The following is an 18,220-nucleotide window of genomic DNA, read 5'->3' as shown; positions in this document are numbered from 1 at the left end:
ATGAGAATATGAGAGAAACAGCCCTGCAGACATCCAGGTTGTTGAAGAAGAGGGGCAGGAGGTGCTCCAGGCACTGGAGCAGAGATTCCCCTGCAACTTGTGGTGCAGACCATGGTGAGGCTGGCTGTTCCTCCGAGGTCCATGGTGGAGCAGAGATCCACCTGCAGCCCATGGAGGACCCCACAACAGAGCAGGTGGATGCCTGAAGGAGGCTGTGACCCTGTGGGAAGCTCACTCTGGAACAAGGCCCTGGCAGGACCTGTGGCCTCGTGGAAGAGAGGAGCCCAGGCTGGAGCAGGTTTGCTGGCAGGACTTGTGACCCTATGGGAGACGCACACTGGAGCAGCCTGTTCCTGAAGGACTGCACACCGTGGAAGGGACCCATGCTGGAGCAGTTTGTGAAGAACTCCAGCCCATGGGAAGGACTCACATTAGAGAAGTTCAGGGAGGACTGTCTCCTGTGGGAGGGACCCCACGCTGGAGCAGGGGAAGAGTGTGAGGAAGAAGGAGCAGCAGAGAAAATGTGTGATGAATTGACCACAGCCCCCACTCCATGCCCCTGCACTGCTGGCAGGAAAGAGGTATTCGGGAGAGATGAGCCCAGGATGAAGGGAGGGGTAGGAGGAGGGTGTTTCAAAATTTGCTTTTTATTTTCTCATTACCCTACTCTGATTTGATTTGCAATAAATTAAATTCATTTTCCACAAGTCAAGTGTGTTTTGCCCATGATGGTAATTGCTGAGTGATCTCCTTGTCCTTCTCTTGACCCAAAAGCCTTTCACTCTATTTTCTCTCCTCTGCCCAGCTGAGGAGGGAGTGACAGAGCAGCTTTGGTGGGCACCCGGTGTCCAGCCAGGGTCAACCCACCACAGTGAAATACAGTCAGACTATACTTCTTCATGTGCTTGACATATTTTATTTGATTTTTAAGAATTTGTGATTCCAAGATGCAATTATTTAAAAAAAAAAAAAAAAAAAAAGCCTTGCCTGCTTTATTAGAAAGATTCTCTCATTTTTGACTTGGGTGCAGGACAAGTGGCCTTCATTTCTTATAATTAACTGTCCCTGTTAAGAAGCAATCACCAATGCTGCAGAGAATTATCAGGCACTACATTTGCATGACAAACACAACATTTTAACTGATCATTGTCAGATAAAATACAAACAAACAAAAGGCTTGCCAAATTCCACAGCCAAATCTATCTTTCCCTGTTAATTTGGCTTTGTTTAAACGTGCAGCTGTGATCCCCTAGACTGGTGTGGAAGCAAATGATCATTATGTCACAGAATCACAACTCCTGTTAAAAATATATAGAGAGATAAATAAGGATGTGGCTCAGTTCCAGCAGATCTGGATTTAAACTACATTTAAATGGCTTCTTGAATTGAAGACGAGAAGCGTACTGTGCCAGTGCTTTATTTCTTTTCCCGTTTGCTGCATTCATCAGCAGCGACAAGAACTGCTCCCATCACGGCGGCAGCAGCAGCGGGGGTTGCAGCAGGTAATGAATGTCACCAGTGTTCACTCCCCCTTTCAACATGTCACTTCAAAGCAGCACACACAGTAGATAAAACACACACACACACCCCGTGGTCCAGGAAACCCAGCACCAAGGGATCCTTCAATTCAGTTAACTGCTTTCTGTTAACTGGCTTTTGGCTTCTTCACACTGAAACTCTGTTTTGAAATAGCAGACATGGAGTTAATGGGGAAATGGATATGGAAGTGGGAAGGAGAAGAAGCATGCAAACAGGCCTCGAACTATTTTTGTGCAGAATCTTTTGAGAGCTAACTTGAAGCAGATGACTGAATGCTAGTTTAAATGTTTACTTCAAATGAAGACATTCATCACAAATGAACAATAAACACAAATACAGAAGAAACCACGACCAGTATTTTAATTAGAGATAACACGCTATTGCACAGACAGTAAGACCCTGGAGAATGAAATTACCATTTGCAAAGCCTTTGAACTACAGTTTTCTGAAGAACTAGAAAGAGGAGAATCAGAGATGGCTGTGCTATTCCTAAGACTGACTACAAAATGTGTTCTTCTCCAGAGCACCTCAAGTACCAGCTTCAGGCATGTTCATACAATCACGTCTGTTATTTAGGGTGGCCATCAGCCAGGCTGGATAACAAATGCAAACAGCTAACACAGACACTACACGTCACTCTAGGAAGCATACCTCCATACACATGCAGTTTTGGCAGCGAGAGCCTTCTCCATCCCAGTCCTGCTGGACTCAGGCTGGCTCCACACTTCTCCAGCACAGTCTCCAGGGCTTCTGGCATTAGTACCACACCAAATGCAATCCAGTGTTCACATGGCACCAGCCTGGAGGTGACCTATCCCTCCTCTGGCAGGATGAAGGGCTCAGTTACCTGAAGGTATCTGCAGGGCCTGTCTGGAGCTCAACCAAGTGGAATTTGGCCCAAATCAATAATTCCTCTGCCTCTCTGTGGAGCCACTTGCTTCTCTGCACATCACATGTATAACGCCCTTCTGGTGGAGCAAACGTGCTACCAAAGACTCCCGAGATAGGTCTCTGCAGAGTCAGCTTGGGTTCAAAGTGTTTATTAGGTCAGGCTCTGTGCCAGGAAGGCAGTTAAACCACTTCTGCACCTGGTCCTGGATCCAGCCTGTCCGTGTTCCCACAGCACTGCAGCTTGCCAGCACTGCCAGACCCAACTCAGCTCCACACATTCTGTTCTGGTGCTGCCACATTCCTGGTGCAGACAATCTGCAACCCAGATAAACCTTCCATAACCTTCCATGAGTAATTGCAGGTTTAACGGAGTCACATGTGTTTATAACCCTGACTCATAAGGTCAGGGTTTAGGCCTGGATACTTTTCCACCTTTTGAATTCCCCTCTGAATTTCAAAGAATTGGCTCTTTAGGACTATGAATGTGTATTTTTTTATTGTTCTAAAGAATAGTATATATTCATTAAAATATACATTTATATGAATAGTGCTGCTAGTACTGCAAACATCAAGTCTTCAGATTTCTCAGGTGGACCCCAGAAGAATCAGGTTTGGTTGTTGTTTTTTTTTTTTTTTCAGTTATTTAAACAGCAAACCAGATAAGGCCTATTGTTGTTTCCCTGTCTTCCATTTACTTTTCTAACTATGCTGAGATTGTGATTAGCCCAGGGCAGGATCCATTCCTCTCCATTACCTGCTCAAAAGCCCAAGTCTCTGAGAGCAAGGCACCCTGCAAACATGCTGCAGCAGTGATGTTCACTTCTGCAGTCTGGTAAGTACCAGGAGCTGCAAGAAGCCTAACCCTGCCTAGGATGTGTCTGATGTGGAGGGGTGAAAAAAAGAAAACAAACAAACAAAACTCAGCCTTCGACTGCAATAAAAATGAAACCATTGGAAAGAAACGCATGTCTGTAGCACTTGAAACTGTGTTAGGAATAGTCATATGATATTCATATGCAAGGAATACTACCACACTGATTGTAGTAAGAGACAGATTTTCGGGAAGAAAAAATAACTCCTTCTAATATACCAACCGTAAATATGATATGGAACAGGAACTGCAATTTTATCCACCCCCTATGCTTATTGCATAATACAAGATAACAGGTAACACTGGAACTGGCATCAAGAGGAAATGGAGAGGGAAAAGAGACAAACGCCAATACTGACATCATGACAGAAACGTGGGCACAATAGAAAGGAACCAAATTATTTCAAAAAGTAACAGTGTGTCTGTTTATGTAAAGATCACCGAGTGCAACAAGCTGAACAGAGTCTAAGTGTGGTAAGGACACATGAAACCACAAACTATAAAGTAAAACTGGTTGAGGAACCTTTGCAGGGCCAGTAGCCCCGGCTCTCTTTGACCGCTGCCTCCCCTGCATCTCTTTACCCGGCCTCCAACCTACTCTGCCTTCTGCACATCCCCCTCCCCTTGCATCTGCTCGGCCACTCCTTCTCCTCCAGATCGCTCCGTGTCATCCATCTACCTGTGTTCCCATGTGCCCTTTGCTCGCATTCACTCTTTACCCAGCCTCCAGCAGAGTCCTCCACTTGCCACCCAACACATCCTCCCCATCGCACCCACCCACCTGGGTTTCCCCCACAACACCCACCCCTGCATTCACTGATCCCGCCCCCGCTTCTGCAGCCATCTGTCTCCTCACCGCACACCCCCGGCCCCGGCCCCGAGCCCGGCCTGCCGCTCACCCCTCCCTGGATGGCACAGCCCTCCCCTCGCATCCCGCCCCTCCTCAGCGCACTCCCACCCACCCCCTGCCGCAGACACGGCGCTTCCCTTCCACACCGCCCCTCCCTCCGCCCTCCTCCCGCGGTAAACCCGCACCCTTGGCCCCTGTCCACAGCGCTCCGGCTCCATCATCCCCTCAGCAGAAGCTCCGCAGAGACAAGTGGCCTCAACGCCTTCATTCAGAGCCACCCCTTCCCCGCTCCTCACAACGGTCTCCTGTGCCGGGGCAAATCGGCACGATCCATCTCCCCCCCGAGCCGAGCACGCTGGGGTTTGTAGTTCCCACCCGCCGCCCGTCCCCTCAGCGCCCGGCGCCCGGCGGGGGGCGCGGGACTACACTTCCCAGCATGCTCCGCGGGGAGGGGGCTCTGCCCTCCGCCAGCCTCCCCGCCGCTACCCCCACCTCCGCCGCCGCTTACGGGACGGGCAGCGGCGCCGCGGCGGGAGGGCGCCCGTTGGGCCGGGGTCTGAGCCGCCGCCCGCCCCGGGCAACGCCGTGAAGGGCCGCCGTATAGCCGGGCCCTGCCGTTACCTGGGAGAGCCGGGGTGCGTGTCCGCGGACGGGAGCGGCGCGGGGAGGGGGCGCAGCCCTTCTGCTCCGTCAGACCGGGGAGGGGGAAGGCACGGGGGGAAGGGGGGAGCGGGCGGGGGAGGGGGTGCGCGCGCGCGGCGGCGACGGGCGGTTGCCATGGCGGCGCGGGGCGCGGGGAGGGGACGGCGCCGCATCCCGCTACCCCGCCCCCGCCGGGCGGCCTCCGGGACACAGGCGGTGCCGGGCCCGCTCCGGAACCAGCTGGTGGGCCGTCAGGCTCCCGCTTCTCTGGAGCGTCCTCGGCCTTGCTCTGGCGGGGGAAAAGGGTGGGGTTTTCCCGGCGAGTTTACACGGAGGCGAATCGCGCTGCATCGCCGGGGATGGCTGCGGGTGCTGCCCGCCCCCGCCACGGCCTCGCAGCCTGCGGTCTGTGGAAGAGCGCGGTGCCGGCCGCGCCGGCTGCCCGCGGGCACGGGGCTTCAGCGCGGGCTGAGGCGTTGCAGTCCCTGGCGAGGGAGGAGGGTGCGAGGGCAGGAGCCGAACGCCGCGGCGCCCGGGCTGGCGGGGTGCGGCTGTGCGCGTCCGCTGGTCCTCTGGGTGCTGGTCTCATCTCTGAGAGCTGAGCGGATGAACACGCTGAGAACACAAACCTCATCTGTTCCCACTTCAGCTCAAGTGAGTGGCTAGGAAAGGGAAAATGTGCAGTTGTCCCGTATGGGCGCGCAGAAGGGGACGCGACGCTGTCTTTGCTAGCGGGTTTCATTGCTTTAACAGAAAAGGAGCAGATTTGGGGACTTGCCTGTTCCCTGGAACCAAAGTGGTACTTGCTGATCAGAGGCAGCCTCACAGGTTGGCACCACCCAGTTTGCATCATCTGCTGCGGGTGAATGTTACCTAGCATTGCTGAAGCATGCATCTCTCGATTCATATGAGCAGTCTGGTCCCTGTGAGAGGAGCAGTGTGGTTATAAACCTCTTTAAGGATGTCATTTCACAGTTAATGCAAGCCAGTCTATGGCTGTATTGCTACCAAAAGGGGCAGTCCCACCTTCCTCTGTGATCGTGGCTATGCTTTCCCGTTTGTTATTTACATGGTAGTAACTCTTATGTTACCATCTGGCAAGGCAAGCCTGGGCTCTGATCTGGTGGAAAACTAGTTATGCCCCTCCAAAAAATTACTAGAGCTCGGCTGGATCAAGTTCCTGAAACAGCTGACCCTACAAAGCTGCCGTAGGCGCAAGGAAGGCAGAGGAGCCGCAGAGGCAGGAGCAGCCCGCAGACATCCCTGTGGATCTGAGCCGCGTTTTTGTGTGCGGCTGCACCACTGCAGTGACTCCTTACTGCAGGCACTGCCTTGTGACAGCTCTGAGACTGTCCCACTGATGATAATCTTGTGATTGCTCCCAATAACGACACATGATTTCTCCAGAAAATGTCAGTTGTAATTACTGTGAGGCAGCAGTGTGAGGTTGTATCTCACAATAAGGTTCTCAGAAATGGTAACTGACACAAGTGAAAGAGCAGGGATTGAAACTCAAAGCTCAGTATGCCTCTTAAACAATACAGCATGTGTGAATGTGTCACTCATATATCTATAGATCTTGCTTCCCTCAAAATCATGTGGAGATTCTTATGCCTTTGTGAGTATTTTAGAACTGGGGCCAAAATCGTGATGAATTCATAACAGCTGCAACCCTGGCTTTGCCCTTTTCCAGATTTCTTCAAACTTGCCTGCCCGTGACATCAATTCCTGCTGGTTTTTCACATACCCAAAAACATAGATGCTGTGCAGACCTTAGAGAGCTCAGTGCTTCTTGGGGAGAGCAGATCATAAGCAGCCTGCTCCCAGGACTGCCATAATATCCGTTCCCACGAGACTATATGCCTCTTATCACATTAGGCAACACATTAACTGCTTTGTCTAAGGATCACATCCCCCACCTGGGAAATCATGACACAGAGAAGGTTGGTTATTTAGTCATAATTTCCATTTGTTTGGGATTTTTTTTCCCTGTCACTTTTTTCAGTAATGCTTGAGTTGAGTGGGGCTGCTTCCTAGTGGCAGAGGGAACCCATCCAACTGCTGACCTCCCTTTGAAAAGCAGTTGCTCAACACCAGAGCAAAACCAGTGTCAGCGTGGATGGACCCCTCAGAGGGAAAGTTTGTAAACATTGTTCTAGCAGTTTGCCAAGATCTGCTAAGTCACTGGATCGGCAGGAAGAGAACCATATCTCCAGGTTCTCAGCCATGCATGCCAGGTGTATGTAAGGATCACAGGATAATTCAGGTTGGAGGGGACCTCAGGAGGTCATCTGGTCCAGCCAGAAAATCAGAAGTTCATAAGTGTTAATAAAGCAAAAGAATGGTAGCCATGAGTGTGAAATTTCATAGCCTTTCCTATTGCCACGGCCAGGCAAACTCCAGCAAATCTGTCTGGAGTGATGTGAAAAACACTGCTTCCCTGACCATCTATTCTGCCTCCTTACTGAAGGTTCCTGCCTCCACAAGAGTCTCTGAATTGAAAACACTAATGTTTCTAATCCATTTTAATACAAAATATGACATTAAAGTCATCTTTATCAGCAGTTTGCTAATTTTTTGAACCCTTTATTGAAGCACCTGGGACTAGTCCATGTGTTTCATTCCATCGAGTCTGCTGTGAGGCAGTAATCTCAGGCAAAGAGAAGGTAAGAAATTGCTGGGGGGCGGGGGGGTGTGACACTTTAAGCCACTGAAACTTATTCTACTCTGAGTATATTCTCACAGCTTACATCTTTTTACTTTTTGATAGAGGCTATAAACCCAGCAGTTCAGGGTGAGATGTGATGCTGGTGGGTGTTGGTGGCTGTGGTCAGCAGGCTCCAGCCGTGTTGGTGGAGGAGAGCATTACTCACAGCCAAACGCCAGAGACTAATCGTGCCCCTTTCCACAGATGTGCAAATCTGCCAGCAGAGCTGATTGTGTGCCCTCTCTCGCTGATTTATTCTAGTCAGTTCAATCAGAGGCTGATATAAATTAATGTAACTCTTTTGCCGTGAACATTTGATTTGGTCCAAAAGCGTCTCTTCAGCTAGAGTAATTGCAGACACTGTCAGAAAAGTTTAAAGCTATCGACTCTTAGAGTCCGTGGCAGATTAACAAAACCGATTTCTGAATTGATTTGGTTATCATTGCATAAATTCCATAGCTTGTGTCTAACTCAAATGGCTGGCACAGGCTTTTAGCACAAAGTAGCAGCTTCATTTGTAACCTCCTCCCACACACAAAGTTCTGCAGGGGAAAACTGAAAACATATGAGAGGTCTATGAATTATGAACTGCCCTTTGCTTTTGTCTTCCATCCCCGTTGCAATTATATTTAATTAGACTACAGGAATTATTGTGTCTTCATAATACTCTTTAAGGCTCACATGCAAACATAACTCTTTACCAAAGGTCTTACAGGCTACGTTCAGAAATGCTGTAATAATGGAAGGTGAAAAACAATAGGGAATCAAAGGGGAAAAGAAGGTGCATGTTACATATTCATGGGCATTAACCTTTCAAGTGAAGTTACACACAACTCAGTAAAGGCATCAGTAGACACACACTGTTACTTTTCATACACACACAGTAATTGTTCTTCTGCTTAGGTATTTTTATGATATGGTATTTGTCAGTATGACACATCTACCAATTTTCCTCCTAGAAAAGAGCCTCAGAGTCTGGACCTTGAGAAATTGTGAGAGTGGCAACACAGAAGGATTTAGTCAACATGTTTCACACAAGGTACATCTCAAAAAGCTATGAATTTTTAACAGAGAACAGTTCAAGGGAAAGCAGTTGATTTTCAAATGATATTTCCGTTAAGTCAGAAAGTGAGAGTAGGAATGGACATGGATATTTGTATTTATCTGGTCAAATGTAGACATCTCTCTTGTAGACCTTTGCCTCAGAGTTAGCTTTCCTCTAAGTTTTTTCGCATGGTAGAGAGAGAGAGAGATAGGTACCCCAGGGAAACAATTCCCGCTTTGACTAAGGTGGACTGTGCCCTGAATGTGTTTAATCTTTTTCCAGCGCTTACAGAAGACTTAGCTGATCAGCATAAATTTAAGTGTTTGCACTGTAGATGCCTAAAGACAGGTAAGAGGAGTCCCACGGGAAGTATTTGTTGCATCATTGGAGCCATAGAGAGAGAAGGTTGTCATGGCAGTTATGACTAGGTTAATTAAAATGATAAAGAACAAGCCAATGCCAAAATTAATGAAAAACACAGATAGGAAACAAGACAGGTCTTTGAGATGGGTTGAAGCAAGCTCACAGTAGGTTGAAAAACACAGTTCTGCTTTGAGTCTGTGGATGGAAATTATAGTAATTAACAGGAGCTAGGATATTGCATTTCTTTTGTGTGTATACTTAACATGGAGAAGCTTTTTGCATGTGTTGGAGTGTTACTCTTTGGAGAAAGAATAAGGAAGTAGCTTACGTTAGTCAAAGAGAGAGGAAGATTTGGAGAGAAGCCTCAGAGAAAACAGAGTCAGGCCCACAGAGCTGTGTGTCAACAACTGTTAAGTGAAAACCAGGACAGGGAAAGAAAAGTTTATTCACATCATCTCAGTCCTGTGGCAGACCACTAGGCAGTATCAAGTGGCAGAGTTCCCTTAGTCTGTGTGCTAGGGTTGACAACTAACAACAAATCTCCTGTGATGCACAATTAAGCAAAAAAAAATTGGTAGTATAATTCTTTCATGGCAGGGTGTGAATTTTAGGCTGGTTTGCTAAATATATGACACTTCTGGAGTTGCACACGGTCTGTCCCACTGCAGTAATTTTGAACTTCATGGGCCAGTTTCAATTACATTTACAAAAGGGTCGAGGTCTTAAAGTTATCTGAGTTCCTTTTAGTTTTGTAGGAAGTAGCATGGTAGAATACATGGGTTCAGTTGGTGCCCCTGCTGTGACTAAGGCAGGCAGAACTTAGCTGTTAAAGATTTTTCCTGCAAAAGCTGCCCAGTCTGCATGCATAAAATGACCTACAGCTTCAGGCTTAAGTGCTACTTGCAGCACCGACTTCTGTGCAGAGTTGCAGAGCCATGTCTGACCCCTGGGCAGCTGTTTTATGGAGGTGATGAGGGCCAAGTGGAAGTGGATACCAAACCATAGGATACTAGGCTTTGACAGTTTAAACCAAACAGTTGCATCAGTTGAGCCTGTTAACTCAGGCACAGCCATTAATTTTAAGTCATGCTGGTAGATATTATTCTCCTTCCCCTGTAGATATTTTTCTGACTTAACAGCGACAGTTTCAAATAGGAGAGCTATTGGGCACCTTTTTGCACACACTCTGTAGATGCCCAAACCACTAGAATAAACAAAGCACAGTCTAATACATATTAATGGCTTGCCCAGCATTTTTGATTTCTTAGGCATGTTAGTTCCAGTTCTGCAGTGTGAGATATTAGAAGATGAATTGGCTTTAACAATCTGCTCCTGTAAACACATTCATCCAGAACAGAAGATAACTACATTTAAAGAGCATTCTTTAAGGTAGTCCTTTCCAGGACTGTCTCAGATAGTCCTTTGAATAGTGCTGCGATCAGTGGCAATGAAGGTGATTATGTTGGAGAAAGATGCACTGAAACCGGTGTTCTGGTGTGTACCTAAGTAACAAGATTCTGCAGGGCAGGAGTCAGCCCAGCAGAGGCCATGCATCTGTATTGGAAGAACAACTTCTGTCATTTATCGATAACTTCTTAAACACCCATCACTGATTGTGTAAAAAGTACTGAGTAGGTAGGAGGAATGTAGTAAATGGCAAGAAGCAATTACAGATGGAAAAAGTTTAGCTGAAGTTCCTAATTGAAAACTTTAAAGAAATGTCTAAGGAGATCAAGAGTTAAATAAGATATGCTGGTGATCATTGTGAAGAATCTCTTTTCCCTTTCTGGTCCCCTAATGCTATTACTATAGGGAACATGCAGTGGTTTCCATGTGAACAACTTAATCTGGTTCATATTATGAGAGTAAAATTAGTAATCTTTTTTTAACTTCAGAATTTGGGCTGTATTTGGATAATGTGCATTTTGTTAATGTTGTTCATTTATCTAATAAATGAGAAACATGATTTTGTATTGGTATCACAACTTTGATTAAACATATTTTAAGCATATTTTAAGTTATTATAATATGCCATTAACGTTCTCGAGAGGAATATTCACTGCCTACGTTTAAACATCTAACTTAGATGCCTAAATTAGGAGGCTTGTCTCCCTAGATGCCTTGCATAGTTGAAGGAGTGAGAGAGGCTCCTCCAGAGAGCAATTCAGACTATGTTAGTTAGGCCTCTGCTCTGAATTATCATCTGGAGGAGCCTCTTCAACTCTGAATGCTGTTCTGTGCTATTCTTTGCATCTTTTCCTTGGCAACAGAACTGCCTTCACTGGTCTCCACCCCTCAACACTTGTTCTTGTGTATCCCTCTGTCACTTGGGCTAGTACAGCTGTTGATGTGGTGGCACTGTCAACTTGGTTGGTGAAATCATCAGGGTTAAAAGGATTCCTGGGAAAGAAGGTGTTTTAATCTAGATCATGTCTCTGATTCGGTTTATCGCGTGACCTTGTAAACAGCTAAACCTGCACACCCGAGGAAGCGATGAGCTTTAGCAAGAGACAGAAACAAGTTGTTAAACTCGGGGGCCTGTTTGCCAAGTATGCCACCAAGAAAAAGTTATATCGAGCTTCTGGATGTAAGCTAAGAAGATTGAGTCTTGTATCTAAGCATTGTTCTGTTCAAGTAAATGATACTCCTACCGTTACCATTACATTCATTCATACAATTACAGTTACACAAATGTCATGGAGGTTTATTATGGTTTGTGTCACTGCAAGAAAGAGATAATCTCACAGAATCACAGAATGTTAGGGATTGGAAGGGACCTTGAAAGATCATCTAATCCAATCCCTCTGCTGGAGCAGGAACACCCAGATGAGGTTACACAGGAAGGCGTCCAGGCGGGTTTTGAATGTCGCCAGAGTAGGAGATCTCTAGCTTTATATTTCTGTTATCCATGTAAAAACTGTTAAAATTTAAACAAAATACCTTATAGGATTTACAAATGTACCATGAAAAGGTATGCTGGATTTTATAAATACTCCTAAAAGCATGGCATTGCCACTAACTTAGAGCAAATGCAATAATGGTTGAGTAGCTTAAGAAGTTCCCCATCAAGAGCTGCTTATGTTTCGGCAGATACACTGGATGCAATTTACCCAATGTGAATGGTCGACAGTGTGGACATCTGCACGTGAGCTAGTTGCCTTAGATTCTTTTCAAAATCAATGGAAAAACTGGCATTTTAGATGGTGCTTCATATGAACTGTGTGAGATATTCATATTAGATATGAAATATCTGCATTTGGCCAGCTGAATCCCACCCACAGGCTGCACGGCTGCTCCTTGTATGTCGATAAATGCAGGCTACAACAAGCTAGGTTTAGTTGCCTTGTGTGTGAACCTCTAAAACCACATGGGCTCAACTGCAAACCTATTGTGGACTAAAACTTCATTTCCTGATTATTAAAAGTCATTCCAGTTCAGAGTGATTTGGTGCCACTAGTGACTGACACTGGGACACTTTTCCAGCCTCTGGCAGTTAAGATAGTTCTTTCAGAATTAACTACCCTGTTTTAAAACAGTATTCTTTTAAGACAAGCGTGTATTAGGAATGCTGGCCACAAACCCAATGAGGTGAGAAATCGGTTAATAATTTTTTATAGTTACTAATTTTTACACAGCATCTTGTGCTGCTTTTTAAAGTTCAGTAGTCATCAAGTAGACTTCTCAATAACCTGTAAAGAGATTGTTTAATTATATTTATTTGTGACCTTCCATAGTTCGACCTGGCTAATTGCTTCTTTTAGCTGAAGTACTCACTTCTTTCTGGTTCTTCTCCATGAAAGTAAGAATTAAAACATTGCTAAAGAATCGAGTAAGGATGAAGCTAAAATCCACAAGGAAGCATAGCTGGAGCTAAACTTCTATATGCTAAGGTGAAGCTAAACCTATATATGCTGTTGTCTTCTTATATTGTATGCGTTTCCTCATTCAAATAGTTTTTCATATCACCTTAAAAAAAAAAGGGAGAGAGGGGAAGTGTTCTGTTTAATTTTCGTGCTTGATACATTTTTAAATGTAATGAAGTTACAAAATGAGCCCGTTGTGATTTAACCCCAGCAAGCAACTAAGCATCACACAGCTGCTCACTTCCTACCCAGTGGGATGGGGGGAGAATGAGAAGGGTGAAAGGGAGAAAACTTCTGGTTTGAGATAACGATAATTTAACAGGTAAAGCAAAAGCCACCCTCACAAGCAAAGCAAAACAAGGGATTAATTTACTCCTTCCCATGGGCAGGCAGGTGTTCAGCCATCTCCAGGACAGCCGGGCTCCATTGTGTCTAATGGTTACTTGGGAAGACAGACACCATCTCACAGAACAACCCTTATGAAGAAAGGCTGAGGGAGCTGGGTCTCTTTAGTTTGGAGGAGACTGAGGGGTGACCTTATTAATGTTTATAAATATATAAAGGGTGAGTGCCACGAGGATGGAACCAGGCTTTTCTCAGTGGCAAACAATGATAGGACAAGGGGTAATGGGATCAAGCTGGAACACAAGAGGTTCCACTTAAATTTGAGAAAAAACTTCTTCTCAGTGAGGGTGACAGAACACTGGAACAGGCTGCCCAGGGAGGTTGTGGAGTTTCCTTCTCTGGAGACATTCAAACCCGCCTGGACATGTTCCTGTGCGACCTCACCTAGGCGTTCCTGCTCCAGCAGGGGGATTGGACTAGATGATCTTTTGAGGTCCCTTCCAATCCCAAACATACTGTGATACTGTGATCCTCCCCTTCCTCCTTCTTCCCTCAGCTTTATATGCTGAGTATGACATCATATGGTATCGAATATCCCTTTGGTTAGTTGGGGTCAGCTGTCCCTGCTGTGTCCCCTCCCAACTTCTTGTGCACCCCCAGCCCACTCGCTGATGAGTTGGTATGAGAAGCAGAAAAGGCCTTGACTCTGTGTAAGGCTGCTCAGCAGTAACTGAAACATTGATATCCCAGCCAAAACCAGTATAGAGCCTTAACACTTCACATCCTTTCACAGTGGAGAAATGCACGTATGATTAGGTACTTGTGCATAAGCAGATGTAAGATTGGGGTTTCCATAACTACAGGTTACAAAATAAGAACAAAGTTTGTTTAAAAAAATGGTTGCAAAAGCACAGTAGAATAATATTCTACAGTTTTCTAAAGATGGGGAAGGTGAGCCTGGGCTGTTTCTCCTGTTCACCTTTGCTGTTTGTATTCTGGGTTTCTGTTTTGATGAGGTACCAAAAAAGTCCTCCTCCTACTAAGACGGTCCTTGGGACCTTTCTGCATCCTGCAAGCAGCCTCCAGCACCACTGTTCTGTGCAGTGCTGGCTGATATGGGTGCACTCCCTTTGCCATGATGTGCAAGTGGCTCCAAAGCATGTGTCCACACAAAAGAGGGAGCAATGTCCCATCCCCAGGCTCAGTGGCGGGTGCTGGCTCAGCCCCAGCTGCTCAGGGCTCTTACAGACTGCTCTGCCCTCGCTATGTAGCCCTGTACCCTGCATCTCATAAGTGCACCTTGTGGTGTCCCCCCTCTGCACTTCCGAGAGTGCTGAGCCTGTTAGGAATAGTGTTGAAAGACTAACATGGGTCTGAGGGAGCCAAATATAATGTTTGTGGCTTTACTGCCATTTGGGGGGAATCCCAAGAGTGAGCTAGCCAAGATCTGTGCCTTATCTTGAATGCGTGGTTTATACCTAAACAGGCCCCCATGGAGAGAGCTAACAATGAAGCAGCGGCGACGACTGGGTGCTCAGGCTTGTTCCCTTGACCTCAGTGTAGGACATAGTGTAGACACGTCTTAAGTTCCCAGTTTTAGTCCTGTGGTGGGATGAACACAATGTAAGCACATAATCATACAGATGATTTGAGTACTTATATTAATCATAGGCAGACTTTGAAAACACAAGTGGTTGTTACCACGTATCAGAAGCACCTCAGCATTTCATACAAACTCCTGTAATAAAGCCGCTTACATTCCTAGTTACTAGCTCTACCTGTGACTCAGAAGAGCTTTGGCTGGCTCTTAGATCTAAAAATAAAATTCTCCTTCCTGAGATACCATACATTTCAGTGATATTCTCAGTGGGAATGGCATGCAAAAGTAGAATAGATTATATTAATTGTTGTGTAGAAGCTTTCCACCCCTTGCATAGGAAAGCTTCATTGCACCATATGGAATCAAAGTATAATGTGATAAAATTACTAATACAGGACAATAAATAACATTATGATTATGTGTTATGGGTGCCACCTCATACGCGCACAAGTAATTATAGTTCAAATGAATAATGGAGATTTGAGTGTTATATCTAGGAATATATTAGAAAGGACACAATTTGTCACTAAGGATGGGAATTGTCTCATCTGACTTTACGGATTCAATAAAGGGGTGTCCAAACCAAACCAGTCATCCGTGACTGTATCTGTGATCAGTGGAGAGGAACAGGCACTTCAGAAGATAAATGGCTGCTCTGGTCTTAGACAAATATTTTCAGAGGAATGCATCTCAGAAGCTCAAACAAACAGAAAGTCTTCAACAGCATCTTCCAGGGGGACAAAAAAAGATAATACATCTGGGAAAACCTGGTCACACACTGTAACCTTTCTCAGACTAATCTCCAAGTCTATTCTCCACTTCAGTGGACAAGCATCGGTAGTGAAACTTTTGATTATGTTTATTTAAGCCTTTTTTGACACATTCCAGTGATGAAAGTTTCACCATTTCTCCAGGCAGTCTATACCAATGCTTAATTTTCCTTAATCCTGCACAGTTGCCTGGTGGTTTAATGTAACTCTCCTTTGCTGTGATTTATCCCCAATGCTTGTTGTTTAACAGACACAAACAAAAGTTTATTTAATCCTTTTTTTGCTTTTTACATATTTAAAGATTTGCCCCCCGCAGTTTTCTCTGTTCTTGACATAATTTGTATTTTGACACTGAACTAAAGTACTACTAAAGTGACACTAGTAGGATTTATGTACAGTTAAACCTTTTGGACAAAGCGTAAGTGGAGTAAAGAACTTGAGACTGGAAGAGGAAGGTCTTGGTCCCTCCAGCCCCTGCCCTGCAGCTAACTGGAGCTGTTCCTGGACAGCATGTCCATCACACTGCAGTGGAGGCTGTAAGACAAGGTGACCCTGGGGCCATGGGCCTTCCTTCATCATTGCTTGCTTTGAGAAGGCAGATGAGACCAACACCTTCCCTCACATACCCATTGATGGCCCACAGTAAGCTCGGTGGTCCACTGGTGGCAGGGATATTTCTTCCTGCGCTCCCAGCTGCAGTAGCATCGTGGTGTTGGTCTGTCACTCCCGGCTAACTTTGAATGAGCACTCCCAGTTCGTTCTGTCCTCCTTGACCAAGTCAGGCAGAGGAGGGGGTTAAGTGTTTGGTTAGTCCTGTTACTCTTTTGTGGACGCTGACTAGTCCACAGCTTTCCAAGGCATGATGCCCACACTCAGTAGTGAAAATCTGGGGGTTTGTTAAGCAGCGTTTACAAGCGTAATGTAGTTTTTTACTCATATCTGCCTTTTTTTTTCCTACTAGCTGTTTTTACACAGCTTCCACACTTTCTAATTTCTTTACAGGGATACATTCATAATTTCCACAAAGCCTTAAACAGAAATCCAGCCATTTTGTTTCTATGTATATGCCTAAGGATCTTGTGAATTATCCTTAACACAGAACATTTCACAAGACTTTACATTATGCCACAAAATAATTCCTAACATGTTAATTTAAAACATATTTTTCTTTAGATTGGTTCATAAAGAGAGAGGAAGGAAGATATTTAGCTCCAGACAGCACTTGCAATAGAAATCAGTTATTTCTGTACAGCATCTTTCCTTTGAAACATCAGTAAATGATTTCCAGAGAGAGGAAGAATGTAATTTAATGATCCCTTGCACAGCTCAAACACCTTTCATCAGAGCATCTCAAAGCATTTCAGGCAAGCCTGAAAGCTTGTCAGTTTTTCTCCAGCTATATCAGTTGGCCTAATAAAAGATATTATGTCTTCCTACACACCTTGTATTGTTTAGCACTCAAAGCATTATCATACTTGTTTTACAGATAACTAGAGAAAGGGCACAAAGAATCCACATAGTTTTATTTCAGATGATGAATCTAAGATGAACTCTGTGGGGTCCTGTTTTCACTGAGTCTCCAGGACTCACAGAATACATCTTCTCCGATTACAGGCAGACATGTGGCGCGAAGTCTTCATCCCACTGACATCAGTGGCAAAATTCCCATTGATCTGAATAAGGCTGAAATTGCGTCCTAGCTTTTCTAGCTGCTGCCTGCCAAAATCGACTTCAGACCTGCGCATCCTTCCTCTCTTGTGCGTCACCATTAGTAACGGAGGTTCTGCGGTCCACGCCGTGTCTGCCATGACGTTCTCGAGAAGCGATCAAGACAAATGTAAATGAGGAATGAGAGACCCCGGCAACAGGAGGGGTCTCTGCGCAGGGAGCACACGGTGTGTGGTTAACAGTCCCCGCGCGGTTGCTGCAGAGAGATCCCTCTGCCTGTTGTGCACGCACGCTGCTGACGGAAGCAGCCGTATGAAGAGCTCTTTGAATCGGCTTGTTGTGACGTGGACGTGTCCCATCCTCGCTCACCAGCGTCCCGAGCGGCAGGTGTGCTGCCAGCACCACCGCAAAGGCTGTGTCAGGTCTCTGCTGTCATGTCTGGCCTTTTCCAATTGAAGTACAGTCTAACTGTTTTGAGAAAATCTGGAGGTCTCTTCCAGCTTCACTTTTTGCCTCATTGAGACTGTGGATTTGGGCACGCAGCACCAAATGCACCCAAAGCAAGCGTTGTCTTAAGGAATTAGAAGGAATTAGAGTCTCAAAAAACGATCAATAAGTCTTTCTAGTATAACATCTGTGGAGTATGTGCTATCATCAGAAGCCATATTTTACAACAGAAATACAAGCGCTTTGAAATACAGATTAAAACAAGGAACATGAAGGGAGAAAATGCCTGTATATGCAGTGTACAAATGTCGTCTTCTGCTAGTGACGATGGCTGAACATAGTCCTGGTGAGGAAAAGGATTTGTTCATTCTTACTCCCTGTATTGTCTATTTGTCCCTTGCTGGCAGGGTCTTCTCAAGCTTGAGGGAGGTGCGGCCAGCTGGTCTTAGTATGTTCTTGATGTTTTTCTAGCAAAATGCTCCCTGAATCCTCTGGCTATTATGCTAGACTGAGAACAAAAGGCTCTTGCTCATCTGGCATTTATCTGCAGCCTTTCCTCTTCCATAGGTATTTCAGGTTATGGATAAGCTAGAGGAAAGAAGAGAGTTTTTCATGCCAC

The 18,220-nt window shown here is 45.6% G+C and overlaps 1 protein-coding gene and 1 long non-coding RNA gene across 4 annotated transcripts in view; one reads left to right on the top strand and one right to left on the bottom strand.

The window, feature by feature from the left end:
* Positions 1–4,843, bottom strand: part of KATNAL1 (katanin catalytic subunit A1 like 1) — a 41,262-nt gene extending 36,419 nt beyond the window's left edge. For 2 of the 3 annotated variants that reach the window (XM_082066811.1, XM_082066814.1), the window contains exon 1: positions 4,337–4,440. The gene's annotated coding sequence lies outside the window, so the exon portion shown is untranslated. Of the gene's footprint in view, positions 1–4,336; positions 4,441–4,772 lie in introns of those variants that run through there. The other variant, XM_082066812.1, reaches the window with a different exon arrangement.
* The window catches only part of LOC309446961, a 59,117-nt gene continuing 45,542 nt past the window's right edge, over positions 4,646–18,220 (top strand). The window contains exon 1 of the long non-coding RNA XR_014185536.1: positions 4,646–4,786. This is a non-coding gene — a long non-coding RNA (uncharacterized lncRNA). The remainder of the gene's footprint in view (positions 4,787–18,220) is intronic.

The sequence above is a fragment of the Streptopelia decaocto genome, assembly GCF_964273445.1.
Source record: "Streptopelia decaocto genome assembly, chromosome: 1".
Lineage (NCBI taxonomy): Eukaryota > Metazoa > Chordata > Aves > Columbiformes > Columbidae > Streptopelia > Streptopelia decaocto.
Note: the sequence above shows the minus strand (reverse complement) of the source record. Positions and strands in the feature narration are given on the sequence as shown.